At 42.1% G+C, this 10,187-nt stretch overlaps 1 pseudogene; it reads right to left on the reverse strand.

The window, feature by feature from the left end:
* Positions 1 to 3,689: 3,689 nt before the first annotated feature.
* Positions 3,690 to 4,280, reverse strand: LOC100953471 (annotated as a pseudogene).
* Between the last annotated feature and the right edge of the window lie 5,907 nt (positions 4,281 to 10,187).

Genomic DNA, 10,187 nt, shown 5'->3' on the forward strand with positions numbered 1-10,187 from the left:
ACACACGGCCTCTAGAAAATATCCTTTCGTGGGCAGCAGGTCAGACCTCATACTTTCTAGAGAAACTTACAGCCAATGGGGGAGGTTAGATAAACATCTCTATGCTACTGTTACCAAGCAATGAATGGGCTGGCTTTCTTGCCTGCACAAAATCTAATACCATGGCACCCGCTTTTATGAAGAAGCTCATTCTCTTTAGTAAAGTATCACAAGAATGGAAAAACAAGTATCCAAGGTACTTAATACTAATATGAAGCTAGTAGGTGAACTAATATACACCCACATAAGAGAAAAACTCAATTTAATTCAAGTTGAGGGGAAAGGGAGGGGAGGGGGATTGGTGTGCTCCCACTTAGTGGGCACAATGTAAGGGTGTCAGGCACACCTCCTGCGGGCAGGACACAGCTAGAAGGACCTCACCTAACAAACACAAACATTCTGACCTAACGATGTGTACCCTCATATTAATCTGAAATTTAAAAAAAAAGAAAAGAAAATGAAAAGCTTTATTTTAAGTCTGACAAGAAATCATGCTCAAATCTGACTTCCTGACATGGGGTGGGTCGAGTATTTCTGACATTGCTCACCGGCCCCAGGTATTTCCGTCACAGCGTCTGCCAGGCTGGTGGCGGTAACGATTAGGAGGGTAAAGTTTTCCCCGCTGTGCCTGCTGGGCTACATGATTTGCGATTTGGGCCCGGCACCATCTGTGACAACTTAACCGATGGTGAATTGGCTTGAGCTGGCTCCGGGGTTGTATAAACTGGGGGAACACATCCATCATCATGGAGGTTTTGCTCCAAGGTGGCGTCGCTCTTGCCATGCAACGGGCTGTTTTCCTGTGTTTCTTTTCTTTATAAATTACCCCATCTGTGGTATTCTGTTCTAGCAACACAAAACAGATTAAGACAGAAAGTCAGTACTGAGAGTGAAAATGTGGAAGTGACTTTGGAACTGGCTTAGGGTCAGTCGTCCTCAAACTACAGCCCGCGGGCCACATGCAGCTCGCCAAGGACATTTATCCGGCCCGCCGGCTGTTCTTGCCGCTGCTGCCTGTCCTGCTTAGCAGCCGACTAGTCCCAGGGCCGCAGTCCGGCCCTCCAACAGTCTGAGCGACAGTGAACTGGCCCCTTGGTTAAAAAGTTTGAGGACCCCTGGTAGAGATTGTAGAAATCGGAGGGGCCAGTTAGAAAAAGCCTAGGCTGCTGTACATGGGAGTGGCAAAGGCAAGTCTAGTGAGGCTCAAAAGAAGATCCCAAAATAGGGAGAGCCTAAATCTTCTCAGGAATGACTTAAGTGATTTTGATCAGATGTTGGTAGAAATACAGACAGTAAAGGTCATTCTGCTGAGGTGGCAGGACAAACTGAGGGAGGAAGTATTGGAGACGAGAGGAAAGGCCCTCCTTGGTAGGAAGTTGCAAAGAAACTGGGGCAATTTTGTCCTTGCTCAATGGCTTTGTGTAGGGTAGCATTTAAGATTGATGACCCAGGAGATCTGGTAGAAGAAATTTCTAAGCAAAATACTGAAGGAGCTACATGGCTAATTTTAAATACACCTAGTAAGATGCAGGAGGAAAGCAATGATTTAAAAGAGAAAAATTAAAAGAGAAGCAGAGGCCGGGTGTAGCGGCTCTCGCCTATAATCCTAGCACTCTGGGAGGTGGAGGCGGGTGGATTGCCTGAGCTTACAGGTTCAAGACCGGCCCAAGCCAGAGTGACACCTCTTCTCTAAAAATAGCCAGGCAGTGTGGTTGGAACCTGTAGTCCCAGTCACTCAGGAGGCAGCAGCAAGAGGATCACTTAAACCCAAGAGTTTGAGGTTGCTGTGAGCTATGACGCTACAGCACTCTACCCAGGGTGTCAAAGTGAGACTGTCTCCAAAAAAAAAAAAGGGAAAGAGAAGGGCTGCGTCTGTGGCTCAAGGAGTAGGGCGCCAGCCCCATATACCTGGAAGTGGCGGGTTCAAACCCGGCCCCAGCCAAAAAAACTGCAAAAAAAAAGAGAGAGAGAGAGAGAAGCAGAATAAAAAGATGTTGAAGATTTTCAGCCTAGCCTTGTAAAGAATTTAAAAATGTTTTTTAGGAGAGCAAACCAAGGGTTTGGCCAAGTGACCCTTTGCTAAGGACATTGATACAGATAGAAGTCATTATGAAAACAATGGGAGAAAGACCCCAAGGCATTTCAGAGCTCCAAGGTTGCCCCTCCAGGCAGGCCCAGAGCTCCAGGAGCTCAGAATGTTTTGGGTATGAGCCCAGGGCACCTGCCACAGGCTCACTGCCCAGAGCCTCCTCGGGTCTCCCCACATTTCAGTGTAGCAATTCTTGGCAACACAAAACAGACGAAGAGAGCCATGACTTAACCCAGGACAATGTGACTCCAGGTCACAATCCAGTGTGACTCCGGAGTATGGTAAGTTGCTATCAATTTTAGTAACTTGGCAAGAGAGGTAGTCAGGTTTTTGTCTTTTTAAATGCTAAATTTTGTTATTGTTATTGTTTTAAATAGAGGATTATTTTTCAGTCCTCAGTGTTGTAAGCTGACAAAGCCCCAACACATCAAAAATGACAGGAAAGAAGCCTTAGTTTACATCAATCAAAGTGGTCTTTTCTGCCTGTTTGCCCCTCACCCCTGGTATCATCTAAGTAAGCCAGAGGCAGTAAATGTCACTACCCCGAAATCCCACAGAGCAGAGACATGTAGCACAAATGCACTCTTGAACTGAAACTGCAACTAAGTGGTTATATTTAAGGGGACAGGCAGCAGAACTCATACAATGTAATAGGCAGGGATTTCTTTTTAAATCTCTGTGACTCAGGGTAAACTATGGGAAGTTACAAAAAAGTTATTTCCGTGTTTTCAAAATAGAGAATCACAGGGACTGTGGATTCACTTTTAGAACTGACTCTGCTTCTCATAATCTCACTAACCTCATACTATAAGAATAAAAGAATTAAACTGATAAAATAATTCATGTCTAAAAGTTGGGTGAAGAAGAAATTGGGTGATAGGTACACCTTTGTACCTCTCTCTATTAGCACTGCAAGTTCTTGTGAATTTATTCCAAAATAAAGTTGTTTTTTTTTTAAGTTCCTTCACCATAAGACATGAATTTTTGATCTTAGAAAGAAATAGTGTGCCAAAAGTTGTTCCTACAGTCGCCATACATAGGGAAAATGGGAAATTGCAGCTACATGAACCTTTATTTACAAAATATTCATTACAAAATTTAACAAAGAGGTGGCCAACACGTTGAAAATATTTTGTAAATATCTTGTAAATTTAGCATAAGAAAAAGGGAAAGAATGTAATTAGAGGTTTGTCATTTTCTAAGAGTATATTTGGAGTAGACTGTTCCTTCTTCTAAATCAGTGGCAGTGAGTAGAAAAAGTGGTAGAATATTCCATCAAAAGTATAGGCCCTCTCCCAGCTGAAGCCCTGAAATCAGAAGCAGTAATCAAGGAGTGCCAACTATGTATTTTGGTATTATTTAAATTTTTTCCTCATTGATAGAAATAACATATGTTCATTATAGGACATGAGGGAATATTAAAAATTATAAATTAATGAATAAAATGTTCCCATAATTTAAAACTGAAAAATAACTGCTGATGATATTTTGCTGTCTTTTCAGGGTTTTGTTCTTTCTTTTCTTTTCTTTGAGGGAAGAAATTCACTTTTATTATTAAAATTTGACAGACATCAAACACATGTGATAGAGGAATTGTCATCATAAAAGTCCATCTAGTAAAGTTTTAGGTGACCAGTGACTTTGTCAATTAAGTCTGCTGGTCCTGGCCCAATTCCTAGGACAGTTTGAGAGCCAGGTGCAATCTGAGTATGTCCAGCATCTTGGATTAAATTTACAGTCAGTCCCAGCATTTTTGCGTGGCTCAATAGCTCAACCAGGGTTTCTTCATTAGGAGCTTTGACCACCACTTGGACTGGCCACAATATTCCCGCTGTTTGAGCACTTCAGGGTTTTTCCTTTGAATTTGCTTGTAGGCAGAAACAGCAGCATGAGAGCACTGGGCAGCCACTTTTCCTTTTCCCATCTTTAAGTCGGTTTGCACCACAAGAATCATTTTGTACTCCCCATTTTCTCCTAAGATGCCTGCTTCAGTGCCTGTCTCTGGGTCTGTCTTGCTCATCAAGCCTTTGGTAAGCATCCCAAAACGTACTCGGAGGCCCCAGCCCAGGCACAGACCACAAGCAACCCCAGCAGCCAAGGTGAAAGCACCAGGATGAGCCAAAGACTCCACGACCAAAGATTTGGAAGGCATCCTTAATTTACATAGATAAGAGCACACTACAGAAAGTCGGAAGCATTGAAATAAAAATAATTACTGAAGCTCTCACTTCTGATGAGGCTTGAGAATAGCCGGTAGAAGGCAGAGGAGCATCAACACTTGATGGTTTAGCAGGCATAGTGTTCTTCAGGAAGATCCCAAGCTTTGACTGTACAGTTTGTTTCTTCTTTTCATTATATATATTTTTATAGCAATCCAGAGCATTCTATATTTGCCTATTGACTTTTTTGAATGTCTCGTAAGTGACATCCACTTCTCCTAACAACCACATACCACTGCTGAGAGCAGCAAATGCCTCTGCCAGTTTCTTTGGTGCCTTGGGTATAACTTCTTCCTGTGTCTCAGCTTTCGTTCTTTCTTCTTTTAGTTTGATTAGCTCCTCAATGCAAAAGTCTTCAGCCACAATTTTCCTGTGCAACTGTCCTTAAAAGCTTCGGTGCCTTCAGTATCTGCACTCGATACTCACCATCTAGTAAAGTCCATCTAGTGAAGGTCAGCTTCACGTTATGAAAAGTGTTGCTTGAAGTGCTGGAACCATCCATGACTTGCTTCAGGTATCTGTATAAACATAGGGTCACTGTTATGCTCTTTTAGCATATTGAACAGACTTTTTGCCTTGTGCTGGATCATCAGTAGGCTAAGTGGTATGTGCTTCTGTAGCTGGTCTTCCATCTGTATAACAAGTAATTTTTGCATATCATCAAGTGGCCGAGGCCTTTTCTTTGTGATGACAGTGGATTTAACCAATGCTGATGATTTATTTCACTGCATCAATGATTCGCTTCTTATCCTTTAAGGTAGTTGAAATTGTAGACTGTGAAAGTCTAAACTCACATGCAAAGGCCATTACCGGCTTGCCGCCTTCGTGCTGGGTAATGTCTTGAGTTTTACCTCAAGAGTAATTGCCGCTGCTTTCTCATCTCACCAGAAGCAGGAAACACAAACGGGTACTTTGTGGACATGATGGGATGTGAAAACACAAAACACAATATCCAAAAAAGCTGGCAGCACAGTGCACTGTGGAGGATCAGTGCTTTCCCTCCTGATGGCGTGGCTGACTGGGAGCGGAGGCTCACTGCCACTCACTACCCAGCACACAAGAGAGTGTCACACACATGTCACCAGCCTAACAACTGCTCTTTCCCCCCGTGCCTTCTCGTTCTTCACTTCTTGGCAGCTTCGGGGTTTTTTTCTTATCTATAAATATTTTGGCATAAATAAAATTTGGATCATACTCCAATTTAATTTTTTTAACCTCCTTTTGAAGTGTTTATACTCCATTTTTATTTGCTGAGTTTACCTTTAGGTTTAGCATATTGTAAGCTTTTCCCGAATTAAAAATAAGATTTTAACATCTACATATGATTCCATTATGTGGCTACCTCATAATCTAGTTAATCGTTTCATTATTGTGTTAACAATTTTTCAGTAATATGAGTAATAGCACATACAAAATCTTAATTCATTAATCTTTTTTGTGCCTATCTATTTAGGATAAGTTCTTAGAACAAACAGCCTCAATGCTCACTGTATATATTGCAACTATATATACGTAGCCATCCTACAGAACGGCTATACTAACCAAATATCCACCTGAAGTTAAAATTCTGCTAGCAATGTTTCCTCCCTTGTATCTCCTCAAAGTCTCTTTTCACCTGTACATCCCTGTACATCCTACAGCTCTTTTTTTTTTGATACTAAGTTACTCCCCAAAGTCAGCCATAATGACTAGAAAAGAACTCCTAGTCACAGTCATACATGGTGTAGTGACAGGGTTACGCTCTGAGAAATATGTCTTTAGGCGATTTTTGTCTTGTGAATATTACAGAGGTTGCTAACTCAAACTTACTGCACGCCAAGGCTCTATGGCATGGCCTGTTGCTCCCAGGCTACAAACCTGTACAGCATGTACTGAATACTATAGGCTATTGGAACATAATGGCATGTATTTGTATATCTAGACAAATGTAAACCTAGGAGAGGTACAGTAAAAGTACAGTATAAACAATAAAAAATGGTACAGCCGTACAGGGCATGTGCCATGAATGGAGCTTGCAAACCTGGACGTTGCCCTGGCTGAGTCAGTGAGTGAGTGGGGAGGGAATGTGAAGGCCCTGAGTGTTGCTGGGCAGGACTGTGGACTCTATATGCACTGTGCATTTAGGGCACACTACATTGGGCAACTGAGCGAGACTCGGTCTCAGAAAACTTAAAAATAAATCACTAAAATAGTATTTCTTTCTTCAATAATAAGCTAGCTTATTGTAACTTTTATAAACTTTAAAATGTTTTAGCTTATTGACTCTTGTGCAATAACACTTAGCTTGAAATGCAAACACATTGTGCAGCTGTGTAAAAGTATTTTTCCTTTTCATCCTTATCTTCTAAGCTTTTTTCTGTTTTTACTTTTTAAACTTTTAGGTTTTTTCTTTTTACGTGTTTTCATTAAACACAAAGACATAAACACACACTAGCTGAGGCCTATACAGAATCAGGGTCCAATATCACTGTCTCCCACCTCCGTATCTATTCCCACTAGAAGGTCTTCCTGGGCAGTAACTCACACAGAGCTTTCACGTCCTATGACAACAAGGCCTTCTTCTGGTACACCCCTGACAGACCTGCCTGAAGCTGTTTTACAGCTAAGTAGAAAGAGTACACTGTAAAATAACAATAAAAAGTATGGTATGGTTAAATACCTAAACCAGGAACAGTCACTTAAGGTCATTATCAAGTCTGTGCTGGTAACACACATACTGCGTATTATCAATACATGGGCGCTGGGTGTGTGTGTGCTGCACTTTCACAAGACTGGCAGGCAGGCAGCAGGTTTGCTGTCACCAGCACGAGCACGGCACGTGCGTGGTGCGTTACGCTGCGATGTTCCGACATCACTGGGAGAGGAACATTTTTTTGGTCTACTATAATCGTATAGTGTGTATGTGGCAGATACAGTCTGTAGTTGACGGGAATGTTGTTGTGCAGAGCATGAATGCATAGGTTGCAAATCCTGGGATTGAGTGTGCTGAAAGCAGAAAATGTCCCATTGTTTCTGGAACTTTCTTGCAACCATGTTAACATCAGCATGTTTTTGCATTTTCCAAAACTATATTAACCCAAATCATTCCTGGAGAAACTAGAGAAACCCAAATGACTAAGATTACAGTGGAAAGAGAGAAAAGAATGTTTTCCTAAAGTTTAGGATATGAGAATCTTTGAGGAAAGGACTTTGTTCATCAGTGCTTTGCAAACTTGAATGTGCATTGTCCCATGAATTGCCCAGGGCTCTTTTTTTGGTTATTGACTTTTTATTGTGTGAGTAACACCTGAGTACTGAACTTATTGTGCATCCTATTTTTCACTCAAGAACATGCTCTAGTGAATTAACACATCCGTCACCTCGCAGAGTTACTCTCCCTTTTATGGTTTGGAAGAACATTGAAGCTCTACTTCCTTAGTGCATTTTAATGCTGTAATATAGTATTGGGTCAGGGCTGTGAGTCTGCTTTTCTAACAAGCTTCCCAGACTACTCTTTGAGTAGCAAAGTTGTTCAACTCTTAGGAAAGACAACAGTTTGAGGCGACAATAATCTAATAGGCTGCATGATGGTAACTGGCATTAGCCCCAGGAAGGGCTCCTGATTCTCCTGAAACTTGGCTTGCGGTGATCTACATCTTCTCAGTCAGCTGCATGCACGTCTTCATCATTTTGTAATATGCTGGGCAGCGCCTGTGGCTCAAGGAGTAGAGCGCTGACCCCATATACCAGAGGTGGCAGGTTCAAATCCAGCCCTGGCAAAAAAAAAAAAAAAAAAAAAATTGTAATATGCTATTTACCTTGCTGAGAGGCAAGATGATGGAGTTAGAAAGATTGTGAGCTTTTTTTTTTTTTTTTAAGAGACAGAGTCTAACTTTATCACCCTCGATAGAGTGCCATGGCAGCATCACATAGCTCACAGCAACCTCCAACTCCTGGGCTGAGGTGATTCTCTTGCCTCAGCCTCCTGAGTAGCTGGGACTATAGGCTCACCACAAAGCCTAGCTATTTTTTTGTTGCAGTTTGGCAGGGGCTGGGTTTGAACCCACCACCCTCGGTATATGGGGTTGGCGCCCTACTCACTGAGCCACAGGCGCTGCCCGAAAGATCGTGAGTTTTAAGAGCCAACATTTGGGTACAAATTTTAGTACTCTTGGGCAAAGTTTCTGAACCTTTTGAGTTTCTACATTTGTAACTTGGATAAAATTAAGCCTACCTTATAGGGCTGCTGAGAAGATTACTCGAGATAATATTCCCAAGCCCTTGCAGAGTGCCTGGTTCAAAATAAACATTTGAGTCTCCTCTGCTCTCTCTCTCTCTTCCCTACTCTCTCCTCATCTCTCTCCCCTCTTAACTTCCTCCTTAGTGCTGCTCTGCAGCCTCCTTCCCCAATAAAGTCCTTTCCTATAAAAAAATAAAATAAAATAAACATTTGAGAAATGTCTAGGGTCTGCTATCTTCACTATTAATATTAACATGCATAAATTATTTTGTCCCTTAAAGGAGCAATGGCAAATTTATTTCAGAAAGTTGTTCTCAAACTATGTGAGAAATTTCTTTTGTTTTGGGAAACAAGATTGCCAGTTTTCCAGCATATGCTCAATGGCAAATGGCACAGTTCCTTCCAATGTCTCAGTATATTTCTGAAAGACGTGGAGAAGAAGGACAGGTTTATAGAGAGGTGACTTGACTTGCTGATTCCCAAAAACATCATTGTTTTGAGTGATTCAGTGAATGCACAGGTAACTGATAAAATTCCTTCAAGAAATTAAAAAGAAACCATAACTATTCTTTTGCTGTGTTCTTTTCTCAGCTAAACACATTTAAGGTACATTAGTTTTCCTTCTAGGGGTGTCCAACCTGGGGCCCATGGGTTGCATGCAGATTATTTGAGGACTGTTTTGCTTACCTGTGGTGAAAAGTGTGCACAGATCTTTTCTTTCACTCATCAGCTCTCATTAGTGTTTGTGTATTTACTGTGTGGCCCAAGACAACTCTCATTCTTCTAAAGCGCAGCAGAAAAGAAAAAAGTTTGCACACCCCTGTGTGATCTTCTCAGACTTACATAGAGCTCAAGCTTTTTATCTTTTTTCTTTCATTAGCCCTTCATCACTCCCTTCATCTTTATCACTTTTTTGTTATTTATAAATGGGGTTAGGTAGGCGGGAAGGAGTCTTTTTACTTACAATGCTTGTGTGATAACTCAAAACATGAGAGAGACATGAAATGAACCAATGATTTTATTTTTTTTTAGACAGAGTCTCACTATGTTGCCCTTGGTAAAGTGCTATGGCGTCACAGTTCACAGCAACCTCAAACTCTTGGGCTTAAGCGATTCTCTTGCCTCAGCCTCCCAGGTAGCTGGGACTACAGGTGCCCACCACAATGTCTGGCTATTTTTTTGTTGTTGTTGTAACTGTCATTGTTGTTTGGCAGGCCGGGGCTGGGTTCCAACCGGCTAGCTCCAGTGTATGTGGCTGGTGCCCTAGATGCTGAGCTACAGGCACCAAGCCATGAACCAATAATTTTTTTATAGATGGGGGAAAAAATGTTCAAAAAGGTGAGGTGGCTCGGTGCCTGTGGCTCAAGTGGCTAAGGTGCCTGCTACATACACCTAAGGTGGTGGGTTTGAATCCAGCCCTGGCCTGCCAAACAATGACGGCTGCAACCAAAATAATAGCCAGGCATTGTGGTGGGCGCCTGTAGTCCCAGCTACTTGGGAGGCGGAGGCAGGAGACTCACTTGAGCCCAGGAGTTGGAGGTTGCTGTGAGCTGTGATGCCACAGCACTCTACCCAGGGTGACAGCTTGAGGCTCTGTCTCAAAAAAAAAAAAAAAAAGATG

This window comes from Otolemur garnettii, unplaced genomic scaffold, assembly GCF_000181295.1.
Source record: "Otolemur garnettii isolate 467f Iridium unplaced genomic scaffold, OtoGar3 scaffold00078, whole genome shotgun sequence".
NCBI classification, from domain to species: domain Eukaryota; kingdom Metazoa; phylum Chordata; class Mammalia; order Primates; family Galagidae; genus Otolemur; species Otolemur garnettii.